Consider the following 19,900-nt stretch of genomic DNA (forward strand, 5'->3'; position numbering starts at 1 on the left):
GAATACACGCTTCCAATGTGCGTTCACCGCGATGTCACCAAACGTGGATGCAACCATCATGATGCTGTAAACAGAACCTGGATTCATCCGAAAAAATGACTTTTAGCCATTCGTGCACCCAGGTACGTCATTGAGCACACCATCGCAGGCACTCCTGTCTGTGATGCAGCGTCGAGGGTAACCGCAGCCATGGTCTCCGAGCTGATAGTCCATGCGGCTGCAAACGTCGTCGAACTGTTCGTGCAAATGGTTGTTGTCTTGCAAACGTCCCCATCTGTTGACTCAGGGATCAAGACGTGGCTGCACGATCCGTTACAGCCATATGGATAAGATGCCTGTCATCTCGACTGCTAGTGATACGAGGCCATTGGGATCCAGCATGGCATTCCTTATTACCCTCCTGAACCCACCAATTCCATATTCTGCTGACAGTCATTGGATCTCGACCAACGCGAGCAGCAATGTTGAGATACGATAAACCACAATCGCGATAGGCTACAATCCGACCTTTATCAAAGTCGGAAATGTGATGGTACGCATTTCTGCTCCTTACACGAGGCATCACAAAGTTTCACCAGGCAAACACCAGTCACTGCTGTTTGTGTACGAGAAATCGTTTGGAAACTTTCTTCTTGTCAGCACATTGTAGGTGTCGCCAATGGCACCAACCTTGTGTGAATGCTCTGAAAAGCTAATCATTTGCATATCACAGCATCTTCTTCCTGTCAGTTAAATTTCGCATCGGTAGCACGTCATCCTCAGGGTGTAGAAATTTTAACGGCCAGTAGTGTATTTGTGACAAGCGAGGATACAAATATCATTCCTGCGAGTTACATGACCAGCAATTTTATTTATCTCCTAAAGGTTTTCACCATGATGTGCCAATAACTCACATTTAATTGTAAGAAATCATTCCAAGAGTGATGCATTTGTGATGAATCTTCAATGCACCGTTGCCTTAAAATGGTGATAAATCTTTAATGTGACACTTTCTTGAAATGGAATACTGTCAAAACATGGTAGCTATCAAATGAAAACAACTAAATGCGATGAAATCCAATATAACATTTCCAAAGTTCATTTATCAATGGCCATGAAGTTTCCTGGGGGGCTATCTAAGATCACACTTGGCTTATCCAGAAGTAACGTCAAAATGACGTGGCACTCAGTGTGACGATGAAACTCAATAGCAATCAATAAATTAAGAACTATGGGTACTCCTTATTGGATTTATCGTATGTTTTGTCTTCGTTTTATAACTAGCATATTTTGACAATATGCCATTCCAAGTCAACAGTGCTTCAAAGATTTATCACTAGCATATCAGTTGATTGGTTAATGTTCTTGGTGTCCATTTAGTGTGTGCGCTTGTCTGTATCTTTGGTCTATGCGAAAGAAGAAAGCAATAGAGAGTATCTTGTAATTTTCCAATTAAAAAAAATGGTTCAAATGGCTCTGAGCACTATGGGACTTAACATCTGAGGTCATCAGTCCCCTAGAACTTAGAACTACTTAAACCCAACTAACCTAAGGACATCACACACATCCATGCCCAAGGCAGGATTCGAACCTGCGACCGGAGCAATCACGCGGTTCCAGACTGAAGCGCCTAGAACCGCTTGGCCACACCGGCCGGCTTTCCAATAAATTGAATACATCCAAGCTAAAGAACAATGGGTGCAAATTTTAACAAAAAACTTTAAAATGTCATAAAATGAAGCTTTCCTGATATGCAAGTGCTTAAGGACAGCTGTACTTTTGTCATGTGGGATGTCAAAATTAGAATACTATTTACTACACAAGATCTGTGTGATGTGCATGGAAATGAATCACAAGAAAAATGTGACAGAAAAAAAATGAGTTTGATTCAAGGCTGTCAATCAGCAGCTGTGAAGCACATTTTAAGAATAGAAACAATCAACTGTCAATTGCACAATTTTTTATTAAATTAATTTCTTGACTAGTTTCAAAAAGTTAATTTAATAAAAAAAAAACTGTGGAGCTGACAACATTATTTCTATTCTTAAAAGAAAAAAAGAAAAGTCAACAAGGTAAAACGTTACACAACAAAAACAATTGTCAATAAAGTAAAGTCCTGTGTGTTTTGTTGTGAAACTTCCATGGGTATACATGTAACATACAAAGTAACATACAAAATAGATACCTCTCGAAGAACTCGGCAGATGCTTCAATAATTTCATAGTTTCAAATTTGACAAAACTAGAGAGGTACCTAGTAGCGTCAGAGCTCTACAGAATATAACATTTCAGTTGAACCATCTTGTGTGAGAAGAGATTTTCCACTATCCTCATACACAAGGTACTGTCTGTTTTGCCAGGTGAATTCAAACTTTTATCTCTAGCGTAGGATTCGTCATCAAGTGGTGAGAAGACTGTGGAAACTCAAGCTGCAGCGCTCATAACAGAAGAGAAACGACTTAAAAATAACTATCAAGAAGAGAGTGTTACCTTTGATGTTCATTTTAACAAAAACAAAAGAATCGATCTGATCTGTAACAACTGTGGTGGACATAGACATTTCCCAAAAGAAAACAAGAACCCTACGAAGAAAGAACACTGTTCTAAATGGAAAAAATATTATCACAGAGAAGAGTAGTGATACTTAACACACAAAACTTCCAGAACGAAGAATGAGACCTTTCAAGCCCTGTCCTCTCTGTAAAAGAACAATCACAGAAGACTATTATTTTAAGAACAAAGACAACACAAAAATAGCATTTTTCCCATTAGAACATATCGAAAACTATCCAGTCATTGAAGGAAACAAGAAAGAAGACATCACTCAAGAGCACAAGAAAGATGATGTCACTGAAGAGAACAAGAAAGAAGTCATCAGCGAAGAATGAAAGAAAAAAACAGTGTACTTATTACATATGATTGCAACGAAGAAAAAAATTCAGAAGAATTTAATGAGAAGGAAGAAATGGGCATGGTTCCTTATAGTGCATGCGCAGGTCATGTCTGTAATGAAGTAGACAAGTTAAAATATGTGAGAGGTTATGACATCGTTGTTGAAGTTGCCAAACAAGACGACCAATGAAGATAGTGGCAAGAGAAAACTCTTTGGGTGAAAACTGTATTATGAAGGACCTTACCTATGTTTCTAAACTGAACAAAAATCTGATTTTTATGAATGTTATTACTGAAAAAATTGCACAGTTTTGTTAAACAATCTGTTCAAATTCGTAAAGAAAAATATTCATTCTAAAGTAATATAAACCCATAAATGTATTCTAAGAAATTAACAAGAAATCAGGAGCAAGGTTATCCAGCCATTAGTTGAAGTTCAAAGACCAAGAAAATGTGTAATGGTTTTCCTTATAGTTCATGCTTAGCTGAGAAACTGTGTGAAGCTTGTGTGAGAGTTAAGCTAACAAGAAAGGCATTTTTCATCATGAGAGAAAGAGCAACAATACCATTCCAAATAATACATATTGATATGTTGGGGAAAAAGAGAGAGAGAGAGAGAGAGAAAGATATAGGTCAGAGGTTGAAAGATTCATAAGGAAATGTGTGTTGGAAAGTGAAAATCAGTTCAATCTCAAACTATTAAAAATAAGATGTGATGGTGGTGACAAGAACACCAGTCATGGGTTTAAGAATTGTTGTGTAGGAAAAGCAATTGTACTAGACACTTGTGGCTTGAGAGTATACATTCTGGGTGTTCACAAACTTTTAGATTCAGATAAATTAGAAAGTGTGAAATTAATAGTTTTCACTGTATAGCACTTGTGATTATCAACAAGTTTATACTACAGCCACTGCCAGTAATAATAATAACATGCATAACTTACCTGACAAAAGAAAGAATTTTTTGTGGAATTTTGTTGATTTGTACATAATTAAGAATAGTTTGGAGCAATAATGAAGTAATATGTAAGCTTTCACAACTCTCCATTTCGCATTTTTGCGTAAGTGGGAGTTTTCACGCTTTTTCCAATTTTTTTTTAACAAATGCACAACATCTGAACAGATGTATTAGTTCACAAAGTTACTTCTGGGCTGAAAATCAGATATTCGTACGCTGCACCCACACAGCAACTTGTGCTAAATGTACACTTCCTTGCTAAATGTTTACTTATAGTCACATTTACTCAATTTTGTCACTCTCTCAATGAAAGGATCTGTTCTCGGATGCCCTAGTGCCTTTGCTGCTAACTTTTAATGATAATCTACTTTTCTGTTCCCAGAATGAGATTTTCACACTGCAGCAGAGTGTACGCTAATATGAACCTTCCTGCCAGATTAAAACTGTGTGCCAGACTGAGACTTGTACTCGGGGCCTTTGCCTTTTGCGGACAAGTGCTCTTACCAACTGAACTACCTATGCACTTCCCACGACCTGTCCTCACAACTTTACTTTACTGTTGGCATTTAAAATACAATCAACATAGTCTATGTTTACACTGCACATGGGTGCCAATCCTCGCACAGTAAACAACTAACTCCACAAACAAAGTGCCATTTGCGGAAATGATTAAACTCAAGTAGTAATGTCTACCAACATGGACACTTGAGTAGAACACAAATGAGGCACTGAGATCCATAAAGTCTAAAGCACACTGCCATCAATTACACATTTAAATGAGTATCAGAAAAATCAGTGATAGAGTTTCTCGTAATTTTCATATATACAATGTGGGCCTACAGCAGAGGTAAATGTGACTCACCGGAAGATCAACATATTTCTGAAGCATGAATAAATGCTAAAATTTCACAATGGATGGTGATGTGCTTTAGGCCCTTATGATTCTGAGTGCTTCAAGCGGATTACTGTATGATAAAATGTATGCTTAATATACCACAACTCATTCAGATACCCACAAGATAGGTTTACTGTCAGTACAACTTTATCATACACTGATGTCCAATCTAATTTTACTACAGTACGTAGTGAGTGAATTAACATATATGAGGAGTGTGCTATCATCTAGCAGGATTTATGCTGAGTGAATGGGGTTAAAAGTCTGCTGCAGTGCACTACCACCTGGTGGCACTGATGTGAACTTCTAGTTGAGTGACAAGGGCCAGCTGTGCACATCATGAACTGTGCACGTAGTTTATCAAATCTGTTTGCATTTGGGCTGTAAGGCATGCATCACGCGAGTTGCACATGCACAAAAGCTCCTTAAAATGTGCACAAATGAAGATGTGTTTGCGATGCTGATGCCAATTTTCACAGAGTCTAGAGGAGCTGCAATGCAATATATTTAAGTGCTATATCTTTCAGATTGCAGCATCTACGTTATGTTTAACAACATTCAAAGAAAAGTAACTCTGCAAGTTGTCGAAGATTAGGGTGTTTACATGCTCTTTTGCTCTTATACAGCAGCCATCACTGGTCCTAGAATATAGTACTCCAACTCAATTGGGAAGAAGAGCAACTAAATTTAACAATAACGAACAACGCGCGAGCTATGATCTTTGCAGTAACTGAAGAAAGAGCTATGGGGAAAAGACATGCTTAAAGTTACAAGTTAATCAATAGAAGCCCAACTAACATCAACGTGTCACACCTGTTGAAAAATATTTTGGGAGAAGATCAGAACTGTTAAGACTTCAAGCTTTCGGAGTTTTTACAAAAAATCTACACTATTTGAAGAAATTTGAAGACAGAAATAAATCAAAAATTTTTGGCTGGTTATAATCCATTTGTCTACAGATTGTCTGATGCAGAAAGAAGAAGTATTGTATCAGTATGTCTTGTATGAGTGACAAAAGAAATTTCAAAGGAAACTCCCGTTACTAGTGAAGAATCAAATGACATTGCCTATAAAGTAAATCCAGGTTTCCTAAAAACAGAAGAACTTGTAGTCAGATCAGCGCATATCTAGAAACATAACTGAAGAAATGTACATAGCTGTACATGTGGGTGATGGAATAATTACAGGAAAAGTGTGGAGAAAATGGGAATCATGTTGAAGAAACTTGAGAAGAACTTTGAAACGTCCGTGGTATAAAATCCAGATATATACCAACGGATACAAATGATTAGGACAGATGATGAATATTTCTGGAATAAGAACTGTATGAGAAGAAAATACTGTAAAAGTTCAGTATAACTGACTGCAAGGCTCCCCTAGCTCCAAAGGAGAAGGCAAGCGAAGAAAATCACGAGAGTTAACACATCAAATTTCCTTATCATGAAGCCACAGGAAGTCTTCTTTATTTACGATGTAAAACTAGGCACGATCTTGGATTCACAGTCACTTATGGGAGCCACTTCACTGATGATCCAAAAAAAGGAACCTCTTTCTGTAAGTCCACAATGTTAGTGAACACGCGCGCGCCCACACACACACACACACACACACACACACACACACTGTAATATCCAGTCGCACTGGTCAGAATTCTCCAGCTTCTCAAGCCACTGTAGCACAATTCTGGCCAAGCGACATGGACAGTTGTTCTAATAGTCGATGCCATTGCTGTCGGGCATGGTGGGATGCAGGTGCCCGCAATAATATTCATGTAATAGATGGCTGTCATGGTGCCTTTGATTACTACTATAGGCCCCAGGCCCCACAGTAGCCCAGCTGAATACCCCCCCTCCACAGCACAACAATGCCCTGCTTAGTAAAGCATTACAATGTTCACACAAGACAGTGTGCTTCTCATTAGTATACTAGTCCACATGAACAGCTGACTTCATAGTTTCCTCCCATGTGCACTTGTCAACAGCATCTTTCATGGAGGTGAATACACCTCTGGCTTTGTTCATGCTTTGAACAGAGTCATACTGAAGTGACCCTTTGTCATTGACAGAACTGCCAGAGCTATGCCCCCTCTTTGCCTGCACCCTTGGTGGGGTCCCGCCATGCCTTCAGTACAGCCCTGGCTTTGATAGACTGACCGAATAACCAATTGGTGGAGAATGTTTCCCACATGTTCACCAATTCCCTGCATGTGTGCATAATGGAGGTGCTTTTACTCCAACTGCTCCTTGCCGTTGGCTTTTTTACACGTTGCCATAATTATTCTTCTTCTTCTTCTTCCTGAAGCATTTCTGCTTGTGCAGGTCATTCACCACCCTTCTTAGAACTGTTCTTTTCTAAAAGCTATTGTCTCTAAACATATAATGTACTTTACACAGTTAGAACTCTAGATTCCTGCATCATTTGTAACATATGGCTTCATGGTTAATACACAGCGTACGATTGTTCTGCTTGGGAGGGATGTCAGTAAGCTTATTACACTCTTTCACATCAAGAAAGAGTAGTACATCCTTTACGCTCTGTTTTGAAGTACATGATAAACTGTAAGTCCTTTAACAACCTAAGTAAATCAGTTCAAAGTTCTTTTCAATTTCCACAGGAAGTTGGATGTGACAGTGCAGTTGGATACAGAGGTGGTGGAAGCAGTGCAGTTCCTCTTCAGGTTGCAGTCGAAACTTTTATAAGAAAATGAGATTCATCAGATGTAATGTAAGTTAGTGAAACTAACAGTAACTGTAAAATATTTTCTGGCTTGAAGCAATAGCTTATGTAAGGCCTGTCTAGTGAGACAGAAAGATGAAAAAATAGTCCAAATACACAGCATTTCTATCACATTGTCAGCTGTGCTATAATCTCTTAGTTAAAAAAGGTTACCTCCAAAGCTGAGATTTTTGATTGACAATAGAGGGGAGGCTGCTGACCGGAAGTGAGCTAGTTTGATTCCTGGTGGTAGAGTGATATTCCAGTCGAAGATATGGCCAGCAATGAAAGAAGAAATGGTAGTGAATGGTTTCTGATCACCCGTCTGTGAGGTGAAGTCCTACATTAACTCTCTCAATCTTTAAGGAAAGTAGGGTGTTAATCACTATTGATCAATCTGTCCTTCAAATGGATACCTAGTTGGCCATTCTTTTGGTTTTACTTGCAAGAGGAATTTCACCCTCATCCTTCCTTCAGAATAAAAAATGCTCTATACCTACTAATCACAATCCTTTCCAGCTGCACATATTCTTTAGGAAGGATAGGCACCAATATGATCAATAAAGAAAACCTTTCCAATTAGCATCCTGAGCTACCCTTTGTGGTCTCCCGGCAAGGATTTACTTTAATTTATGATTTTTACAATTAGAGAAGATATGTTAATCTCTAATTATTATTCTCTCTTTACAGGAGAATGCTGTTACATTATGCAAATTATTTGGTAACCAATATATGAAGCTGGACTTATGAGAATCTTTGTATCAGAGAAGAGCTTGAAATGCCACTGGCTGAAAATAAATAAATAAATAAGTCTTCACAGACGAAGAATGAATGAAAAACACTGTTGCTTCTAACATGCTGTAAGACTGTGGCATATCTTTGGTGCAGGGTCAAAGGGGCTCACGTCAAAACTATAAACTTTTTTTTGAGGAGAGCTACAGCAAAGACCACAATCCACTCTAAAATCCAAATAGGTATGTATTTAAACTAACAGCACATTACTACATAGTAAATATTCCCTATTTTATGGCTCAAATTTCCTTGGGCTCGTAAGTTTATTTTTCCCCTCTTTTCATCCCGTAAATGTAGATATGTGCTGCAGCCCATTCCATAATAATTTTATGACCTTAATGACTGTGACATGAAACAACTTTATTTGCAAATTATTACCACATTCAGACAACATTATATGAGGCACACTAAATATTAAACAAGGAAGTATATACTGTGTAAATATTTCTATAACAACACATTATGAATTTTATGAACAAGAACAATATTGTGGATTCAGTTATTCCAGAAATCAGCCTGATGTTATAAATAAATCAAACAGGATATGACAAGAATGCTACTCCTAGTCAATTTCAGTTAGATCTGGATCTTGTGCAATTGTATCACGATCTGTAGGAAGACTTTTATAAAAGTTATGAAACACTGGTGGTGTAAGAGGCAGTAGGTCAAGTAAATCCTCCTCCTTTTCACTGGATACAGACATGAGTAATTTGTATTTCCTTTCCACTTGGTCCACTGATGGCCTGCCCCTTCTTCTGAAACTCAACGTCTTGAAAGGTTCGTCACCCAAGGAATTCTTGTAGTTGACCATTCCTTCATTGTTAGTATACTGGAGCCATTGAACGGCATGCCATGAGTAATGTTCTCAATCTGTGTTTTTCTTTCTAGAAATCAAACAAGATTTGAGCGGTCCAGCAAAGTCATAAAACTGATCTTGTTTAATTAAATAACATTTAATTGTAGTTTTTTGCCAGTGCTCCTTGGCAACTGGTACAAATCATGAGGATAGTAAACTGAAACCTTGAATTTTTTTCCTCTGTTTCTCTATCGTGGAATGGTTGATGTCACATTCCATGTGCTTCTGTCCAGCAACTAGGCATTTATGATTGATGACCTTGATGTGATGGAAGTCTCTCAAAGCCTTAATGAACATTGCTGCAATATGGGAGTTTTTATTTTGACCCCCACATGTGTAGCCAAATGCATGTATAAGCACGAAGCAATTTCATTTCCTACCCCACCAGCTAAAGCTTCATGCCACATAGTTGATGGATTGTCCTGTACAATTGTCATGTACTGTCAAATTAAATGTCCACAGCTGACATTTGTAGAAAGCTACAGAGGAATCAAGGCATGGTGTAGGAACGCATTGCTGCAGATAAAAGCTGAAATGTTTTTTTAGAATCATCTTGCTTACACATATCATTGTCTTTTGCTTTTGATAAATAAGCAAAGTCAGCTGCCTCTTGATATAGTTTTTGTTCGGCCAAGTAATTTTGTAGATCTGCTGCATTACCGGTTTCTTTTGCAACTTCTATTTTTATATGTAAGACATCACATTTGTGGCATATATCTACTTCGGGTTTTTTGAAGGAGGGTTTCAAGGCATGAAATTCCCTTTCGTAGATAAATCTGGATACAGGTTTTGCTTTGTTCTCTGTGTATAACTGGTACATAATTTGCAAATTCAGATGAGAAGGGAGATATCTCTTGTCATTGCTCCTTCTGGTGCAATGACTGTCATACGAAGGGAAAGACAATAAATGAGCTCTTACTTCATTCAATTCTTCCTCACTCATATTACGTTTCGGAGTATGTTTTCCATGCCCTTTACTGGGGGGGGGGGGGGGGGGGGGGGAGGGGGGGGGGTATTCCAGTAGCGCTTCGTCTTTTATTTTTAATGGCGTGTCTAACAAATTTCTCATGCTCATCCAGTGTGCTGAGGGAACAGTGTTTGCATACAGGTTTCCTTTGACCATTGATTTCAAAACATTATTCATGGGTAATATTCCTGTTTCTAGAACATGTTTCCTTTCTGGTCTCCTGGTTGCCACATGTTTAGTAGTGACACGCTTTGCTATAAATGCAACTCTTTTAACATTGATACCGAGACCCCAGTATTCCGAAAAAATAGTTTTGGGAATATCATTTTCCAGTATGAAAAAACATTTATTTTTGCACTATTTAAGAGGTTTCATCTTTCTAGCATGTACTCCCTTCCCACTAACATTAATGTACGACTGTCCAGTATGTAGAAGAACAGCTCGTTCTTTGCGCAGTGCTCTAACCCAACGATATTGAATAGCCATACCTTCACCATTGCCATTGCTTGTAGAAGGCTGCTCAATTCCGTATCTTGAAAGAGATGTCTCCATCATAGGGTTCGCAGGAATATTTTGTGCAATGTATTCTTGCTGCTGATCTGAATCATCAAGAGGGACTTTCAGTTTTTTAGTAACATGACTTTTTCTTCTCATTATTATTTCATCATCTAGGCAGCTCTGACTTTCTGAACCTGGTACATATATCTTGTCTTGATGACAGTCACAATCATAATCCAAAATATCTAACAGTGAAGATGCTAGTTTGTTCATTGATAGTTTGTCAGGGGCTCCCTCCATTATATACCGTATTTTATTGTGTTCGGATAATGGTGAAGACAATATTAAATTGTTATCACTGCTTTCATCTAAAAATAAACAATAATATATTTTGTAGACATTAGCAGTGTTTTGTATTAAGTATCCTCAATTATTGTTTCTGTAGTTTTACAAGAAGTGCAATTTGACACAACTTTTATAAAGCAGTCTGTATGACTACAGTTTATTTAGTGTTGCAAAATGGAAGCTACTATATCAGTTTAAAGATCCACTTACTTGTGTTAATGCCAGTCTGTTTCTGCAGTGAATGAACCATTTCCTTCCCACAGGTAAACACTATCGAACACATTCAATAATCAGTGAATGTTAAATCTTCCTTCTTTCACAATGCAACAACAATGCACATATTTATAGCACAAACTTCCCAAATAATACAGTATTGCCAAAACGGGGAAAGATTACCGAATACCAAATATAAATTAATAATGTTTTAGATTAGATTAGATTTACTTTCATTCCAATTTATCCATAGTGAGGAGGTCCTCCAGGATGTAGAACACGTCAGAAAAGCAACAATACATGACAAATATTTACAACTCAAACAAATAAGCTAATGTACCATTCCACAGGTCCCAAGTGGAATGAGCATTTTTTAATGAATGCTATATGAAAGAATCATTTTACAAATACTTATGTACTGAATTTAAAATAAAAGAAGTATTTTTATTTATTTATAAGGTAATAAATGTGTAATACAACTACTATAATACTTATTTTTCACTGAAATGGTGCATAAGTTAGACTCTACTTACTTAAACACACACACACACACACACACACACACACACACACACACTTATTTACAATGAACACATTACTGCATTGCTGTACTAAATTGTGCAGAAGTTATCAGTTGGTTCTACTGAGAAATTCTTCAATTGAGTAGAAGGAGTTGGCCACCAATAAATCCTTTAGGCTTCTCTTAAACTGAATGTCATTGGTTTTTAAGCTTTTTATGGCTGCTGGCAAGTTATTGAAAATGTGTGTTCCTGAATAATGCACACCTTTTTGTACAAGACTAAGTGACTTTAGATCCTTGTGAAGATTATTCTTATTTCTAGTATTGATTCCATGAATTGAGCTGTTGGTTTGAAAAAGTTATATTTTTAATGACAAATTTCATTAAGGAATAAATATAGTTCCCTAAACAGGCTTCTGCAGGATGTTCTTGAGTTCACACCACATATAACTCTTACTGCACGTTTTTGTGCCCGGAAAACTTTAGCTTGGCTTGATGAATTACCCCAAAAAATAATTCCATATGACATTAGGGAATGAAAGTAAGCATAGTATGCCAGCTTTTTCATTTTTATATCCCCTATGTCTGACAATTCACATTGCAAATAGAGATTTGTTAAGACGCTTCATCAGTTCTGTGGTGTGCTCCTCCCAGTTGAATTTATTATCAAGCTGTAATCCCAAGAATTTAACACTGTCCACTTCTTCTATCTGCTTGTCATCATATGTTAGGCATATACTCATGGGACACCCCTTACAATTTTTGAACTGCATGAAGTGTGTTTTTTCAAAGTTTAGTGACAAATAATTGGCTAGGAACCAGTGATTAATGTCCAAAAATATTTTATTAGCTGATCTACACTTGATTTGCTATTTATTGCAATGTTTGTATCATCGGCAAACAAAACAAACTTGGCTTCTGGTAATGTTACTTATGAAAGGTCACTGATATGCAAAAGAAAAGGTAAGGGGCCTAAAATGGAACCTTGTGTGTTACTAAGGGCATACGTCAACATAAAACTTATTCAGCTTATAATACACTGCTGATACTAAGGGCATAAGTCGACATAAGCCCTTAATTCACAACAAATGTTAGCAAATATGACTTAAGGCACAGTGCCCATTTGATTCAGTAGGCCTTGTTTTGCACCCTGATGTAAGCCCTTTATACCACACTAAAGCTTGGGTTTTCCTTGTCATTGTCATTTAACAAACCATAATTGACCAAAAAGTGACTTACATCCTTACGACCCTGCACTACTAAAGATATATATCCTTTAAACGCCTGAATCGTTCAACTCATAATTGGCAAGCTGCAACTAAGTTACAAATATGCATGCAGAGCAACAAAGAAATCACACATAGCCAAATGTTATTAGTAAACAGTAATAGATTGGTGGCTCATCAACTGTTTTCAGTCAGTTAATATGTCATCATTAAGAGTTTCAGATGCAATAACTACATATCACTTTAAACAGCAATGTATCTGAAGCAGGAGATATTTCTACCATGACAGGAAACAGCCAACTCTAATGTTCATGGGTCTGGTGATTAAATAAATAAAATACATACACCTAACCTCACCAGATGAACAGGAAGATTATGGTTTAACATCTTGTCAATAGCATTATCACTATAGATGGAGAAAAAGCTCAGACTGTAAAAAGATGGGGACAGAAACATGTCACATCATTTTCATATGAACCAAAACATTTGTCTCATATAATTTAAAGAAACCACGAGAAATCTAAATCTTTGTTGCTGGATGGTTGAATGAAGTTCCTCTCAAATAAAAGTTCAATGCCCTAACCATTATGTCACTTCACATCATACAAATAATGTCACCTTGATCCTGTGAAAGTTTAACAGGCTTGCAACTTTTGATATAAAATGCTACTTGTTGTGGCATGAAGTGGACTAGCTTGTGAAAGCACTGAAAAAGTATTCTTGACACTTGTTGTTTGGGTGGTTGTATCAAGTTTTTCTATAGGATTTTTTTGCCAACAAATATTCCATTACATGGTGGCTAGGTGTTTAGTAATACTTAGCCCATGACTCAAACCTGATCTTGGAATAAAATATTATTGATTAGTGGTGATTGGAAAGTAATTTAATATGAAGCAAAACTGTGTCAATAATGGAAAGCTTATAAGTGGGGAGCTGTGTGAAGAGGAAACAACATTTAATTATGCAAATGCTGCAGCAATCAATTAGAAGATGTACAATGTAGTGGACAAAATTGAAAAAGCTAATGAAAGGTTGTGTAAAATGATAAAGCAGAAAGATGATTTAGTAAACAGAGACAGAGTGAACAGTACATGTGTAGTACAAAATAGTAATGGTGAGGTGTTTGAATTAAAAGAAAGTAGAAGGTACGTTAGTACAAAGAGACCATGCAAAAATATATTTGATATATGGGATGAGGAATATATGGGACTGGTTAAATTAGAAACTACTGGTTTGTTTAAAGAGGATGTGAATCTTTAAAGTATAGAACACCCAAATACAGGAATCATTATGTGAGGACAGTAATTTACTTATACAAAAAAGTCAAGTAAAGAGACAGATAGCTCTGTCATTGAGAAGATTCCACCTAATGTAGGCTTATATGCTGCTGAAAGTAACAAAATGTGGAAGAGAACCCATTTAAAGTTACTAAAGAAAGAGTATGACAGCAAACGTAAGGAGTTAGCAGATGGACATATTGAAAACATCTGTAAGGTAAATGATGAAAGTTTCATGATGTTGATTCTGTCTCATAATGACTGAGTTCTATTTAACTTTACTGGTATTGGAAATCATTATTATTTTGTTAACTGTTTGAGGATACTGGAAATTATAATGTGGGGTAATATGTGTACAGCATACAAGGCAGTAGGTTTACATGCAAAGTTGCAAAGAAATGTGTTAAAAGGAAAATGGTTTGTGTGTCAATGCTTTATTTTGTTAAAATTTTGAGGGAAAGATGTATCACAAGTACATGCAAATATCATTTCTTTAATAGAAACAGATGATGCAAAAGGCGACGGCGATTTGAATGAACATTAGCATGTGAGCCCTAAGGGGTTCATGAATCCTTTTCAAAATATTTATCTGGCTATCACAAGGTACTGAACTATTTTCTGTTTTTCATTCTTCTGCATTTCATCTTTCCATGTTACCTTCTTCTGTCATTCTGTTCTCTCTCCATTCAGTAATAAGGGCACAAGTGCTAAACTTTATTCAGAATAATATCACTGTAACATGGAAAATTTATTCACATGTATTACTGGGAAGTGAAAAGTAATCTCACGTTTTCTTAAATGAAGTTGAAATTTACAGTTTCAAAATAGAAAGTACTTCTGATAGTAACAACATTTAATGTGTTTCATATTCATGTTCTTTCTACTTCAATAGAGAGTAATATGTTTGAATACTGACTGTATTTAAGGAATTATTATGCTTTATTAATGAATTATGGTCATATATGGGGAAAAATTATGTTTTATTTATAAGAATGTGGGTATGCCCTAGATTATTTTATGAAAATTAGAATGTTAAGATTGATGAATTGTCATAGTGTAAACCTATTGTCAGCAAATGGACAGTGGTTATAATGGAAAATCTATTCATAAAATTAATATTGTTGTGAATAGAAAACTTCAAACTGGAACTTCATATACTTTAAAAACTTTACTTACTGTCTCCATTACATTTTGAAATGGATTTTGATCAGAGGAGACGAACTGTTTATCGGTTTACAGGCACATAGGTAAATGAAAGTGGATGTTTATGAGACCACACCAGTAATAAAATTTTTTCGGGCTGTGTGTCTCAAGCTATATATAAAACGCATATTTGCTAAGGCTTTTTGTTGTGCCTATCTACAACTCATTATATCCACAACATGGGTATTAATGTTTCAAATGCCTTTGATAAGAAGTTGAAAATTTTGTATGTGTGCTTAACAGTTGTGGACTGAATATGAATGTTTTCAGTTCTGCACATCCATATTCATTTCACAACCGTTTATATTCATTATGCCGAACAGTACTTATTTACAGCAAGGGGTAAGATAACTTTGAGATGTTCCGACTGCGAACCTGATGGATATAAGAAAAATATAAGAGTTACAATCAATAGTTATGTAAATGAAAAAATGTGTTGGTATAATGAAAATTAATGGAAATGGTTGACAATAAACAATTTTCACTGAAATCATGTTGTTGTTGACTATTAACAATTCCTGACTTCTCAAAAGTACTAATGTAGGAGTAGAATGGGTATGGGGAAGCATTTTTGCTGAATTTGTTCTGTATGTCTTTGTGCAAGCAAACATAAATTACATTTTTCTTTTTGATTTTTTCTCTGTTCCATTATGTATAATAACAACTGAAAAATTTAAGAAGTGACCAGTGAACCAAGGCAATCAGTGAGAGCTAAACAACAAATTCCTTGTTGCCATAGGTTGCAAATGAGGGCATGGCTGTTTTGAAGTGCACTGAAATATGGTTTTGTAGTGCAAGTGTCTTTTAGATGAAGTAATTGAAGATAACTGGACGAACATGCATATTACTGAAATCAACTTCCTTTACGCAATTTGGACTAGTTTTTGTGCATATGAAAAGCAAAATTAAAAAAAGAAATGTGAAGCTAGTAATTGAGAAGTCATGTTGTACGAGTATATAAGTGTTGCAGAAACGTGTACGTGAAGCTGCCAATTCAAATTTCTTTTTATGTAGAGATAAATGTATTTTTTATGTAAAGGTAAATGTAATTTTTCCTTCTTTATTTTATTTGTATATGCTTCCTGTGTATCTAGTAAGCTGCCATTTTTGGAGTTGAGTGTACAGTTTAGGAAGATTTCTGTTTTAAGTGACTTTACGTGTGTGCAAATTTTGCCTGGAAATAATATCTGGCACTGTGTGAAGATGTCCTGCATTTTATCAGATCATCCTTTATTTTAGCTCAAGTGTTCCCTTGTCCTGACAAAATACATACCAGGGCATATACTGTCCTGTTTCTCATTAACTGTCCCTTATATTTTGAAAGGTGCATTTTCAAGAGAGATGTAGCATAACCAAAAGGAGAATAAACGTGGTCATACCCAAAGAATAAAGAAAATACTCCTGTTGATTAAACCAAACTAAACCATGGATGATTTTTGAAATCCTTTTATTGGTACTACTAAAAGCTTTCACATGGCAAGCAGTTCATCACTTCCACTTTCTTTGTGCATTGCCTATTGCTTCAGCTCACCACATTTAAAAATGTGGTTTTAATGGATTTAAAGAGTCACAGCTAACCTTACTTGATGTTGCATATTGCAAACATTTCATATAAATGCCAAAGAGAAAGTACATATTTACTGACTAAAGCTAAGTTACCATTTCTGAAATTAGAATAGTAAAGCGATAACGTATTTTGCACATTGTGTAAAAGTACTTCTTGAGTCTACAATGGGAGTCAATATGATGTTCTGCAATACATTAACGTTAAGAAACAAGATAGCAGTTTCAAGCACAACTTTGTCACAAAGTATGATGTCTTTTTGCACAAAACATGAGAATAGTGTCACTGCAAAAGAAGAAGAAAATCATCTCACTGCTGAGGAAGCTTCAGTAGCTTTCCATGCGATGTAATGAAACATCGTGTGGCGAGGGCCTCCCGGCGGGTAAACCTGATCGCCTGGTTCAAGTCTTTTGAGGTGACATCACTCTTCAGCAACTTGCACATCGATGAGGATGAAATGGTGATGATGGAGACGACACTAACACTCAGTCCCTGAGTGGAGAAAATCTCCAACCCAAATGGGAATCAACCCCCCCCCCCCCCCCCCGCCCCCCGCGCGCGCAACATGACAAGTCAGCGTGCTGTCCACTCAGCTACGGTGGGGCGGACAATGAAACATAATCATTCCTTCAGGTCAATACTTGTATAGTCAAGGTGAAGTTTGGAACACACTATTCAAAAAGTGTAGCTGAAGAGGAACCAGTTAAATAAAGTATTTTTTTCAAGTGATCAAGAGTGTGACCCTGGTAAAAATAAAGAGGCAGGTGAAACAGAAAGAGATAATTGCAAATCGAATATTAGATGACTTCCATTCATCCACTAGAGGGCAGCACCAGGTGATGGACAAGAGCTACTGGATGAGAAATATTGAGAGTGGACTGGGTTATCAAAAGAAGAAGAAGAAAAAGAAGAAGCAGGAGTCAAGTCGAAGGAAGGAAGGAGGTTACAGTTTAACATATTATGGACAGCGCAGACATTACAGACTAAAGCACAGTCGAGTGGAGTGGGGGTAAGGAGAATTGAAACTACATGGATGATGAATTAATGCGCTACTTTTTATGAACTGATAAATAGTAAGGTTTTGGTTTGTATAAATTGAGATGAGGAGTGTGACTTAATTCATTTTTACATCACAGAAATTGTTACTAATTTTGTGGATTTTCAGTAATGACAAATTGTAGAAAGTTTAATTGTTATGTGAAGAAGCTATCTCAGTTTTTGGTGTTATAACAGAAAAAGTTTTGAATATATTGCAACTGCATCTACAGCAAAAAGTGTGTAATATTAATTTCAATTTTCTGAATATCCTGGTCCTAGCTTTTTCAACACAGGATATTCAATAACAGAATGCAGTATGACATTAATCAACAAGTACTGCAAGTAAAAGAACACTTATCTTATTAGTAACAATAAGAACATTAAGTACTGAGTTTTGGTACATCCTGTGTTTCATTGTTGTGTTAAATGTGAGAATCTTTCATTTCTGTTATGATTGGTCATGTTAATGGTACCAAGAGTACGGGATCCCATTTTGAGATTTGTAGATTGTCAGTTGGCGAGAGAAATACTAACTTTTGAAGTGGCAGAAGTTGGTGTTTGAGTAGGTACATCAAGTAGGTCTATAGAATTTTCTTTTACCATTAAATATCAAGTACCTCAAATTCTGGCCTACCATTTCATCACCTCTCATTACAAATTTTATATTTAACAATGGACTTTATGTATCACACTTGTTCCACACAATGGTAAAACTTTTTATGAAGGGCTTTGTGAAACAGGCACTCTGATCATTATTTTTAAAACCCATGGTATTTTCATGAAATGTTAATGACACATGTACAGGTATATTTTATAGTAAGGATGGTCGCAGTGGTTTTTACATCTTCTTGATTTGATACATTGTAACATAATATTTACAATGGAGATGGAAGAATGTGGCTGCAAGCCCTTTTTACAAGTCTTGGTGTAACATAAGGGTATCAGATCACAGTACTATGGGGCATGTGGTGCATCTAAAGTACACTGATAATTCATACTCGCATGTGATCAACTAGCATTACTGACAGACAACGACCATTCTCCAGACAATGGTACATGGAGCTCAAAGCATTTCAAACACAGATAACCTGCAAACAGAATAGTAACATCTCCAAACTAAATTTGTGCTATCAGATAAAGAGTGTGCTACCAATACATATAAACCACAAGGAAGAAGATAATGATAAGAGTTTCACAACAACAGCCTGTCCAGTCACGAATCGGAAAGTTTCCACTAGAATAAGTAGAGTAATTAGGATACACTAAGTTCAAAAAATGTTTTCTCCTTCCAGTCAAAACTTCAGAGGTTTTGAGCTCTAGCAAAGATAACATAGCAACCACACAGACCAAGAATTTATAGGATTCCAGATAAATGCAACAAGTCTTACACAGGACAAAAGAACATATACCCTTCACAAGTGTGTTGTAGATCACCAGTGACATACTAGTCTCCTATCCAACAAATCTGCTTAAGAACATTGCATTTCTGTGAGTCATTTGATGTCCCACAATGAAACCTACAACTCTGCAGACACCATGGGTTAAGGTATCTGTAGAAATTTGACTGCCACAAAACATCAAACAGGACAGGTTTCACTTGGATACCACAACACAGAATATATCATCTATGTAATCAGCATTTTTCTGCTAATTAATTAAAGAAGAATCATCAATCGAATATCAAAAATCTGTGTTATCACTACGGAGGGCATAGTTACGTAAAAGCTTATTCCAGTCACAGATACACAGTTACTTGTGAATACACCACGAATGCACCAGCGGTGGGTTAAATGGAGGAATTCACTATGCTTTCGCCTGTTTACACCAAAGAAGACAAATTCAAAATGTCAAGGCACCATGGATAACTGGCAGCTTCATCAAAATTGTGTGGAACAGTGAAACCTATCTAGCTCCCCAACAGTTTGCTCCATCGATTCTGAGCCAATGTTACTGCAGTCTCAGC

The 19,900-nt window shown here is 36.5% G+C and overlaps 1 long non-coding RNA gene across 4 annotated transcripts in view; it reads left to right on the forward strand.

The window, feature by feature from the left end:
- Positions 1-17,440, forward strand: part of LOC126473996 (uncharacterized) — a 109,502-nt gene extending 92,062 nt beyond the window's left edge. For 2 of the 4 annotated variants that reach the window (XR_007586551.1, XR_007586549.1), the window contains 3 exons: positions 7,338-7,447; positions 8,129-8,412; positions 14,633-17,440. This is a non-coding gene — a long non-coding RNA (uncharacterized LOC126473996). The remainder of the gene's footprint in view (positions 1-7,337; positions 7,448-8,128; positions 8,413-14,632) is intronic. The other 2 variants (XR_007586550.1, XR_007586552.1) reach the window with 2 other exon arrangements.
- The last annotated feature ends 2,460 nt before the right edge of the window (positions 17,441-19,900 follow it).

Source organism: Schistocerca serialis, chromosome 4 (genome assembly GCF_023864345.2).
Source record: "Schistocerca serialis cubense isolate TAMUIC-IGC-003099 chromosome 4, iqSchSeri2.2, whole genome shotgun sequence".
NCBI lineage: Eukaryota > Metazoa > Arthropoda > Insecta > Orthoptera > Acrididae > Schistocerca > Schistocerca serialis.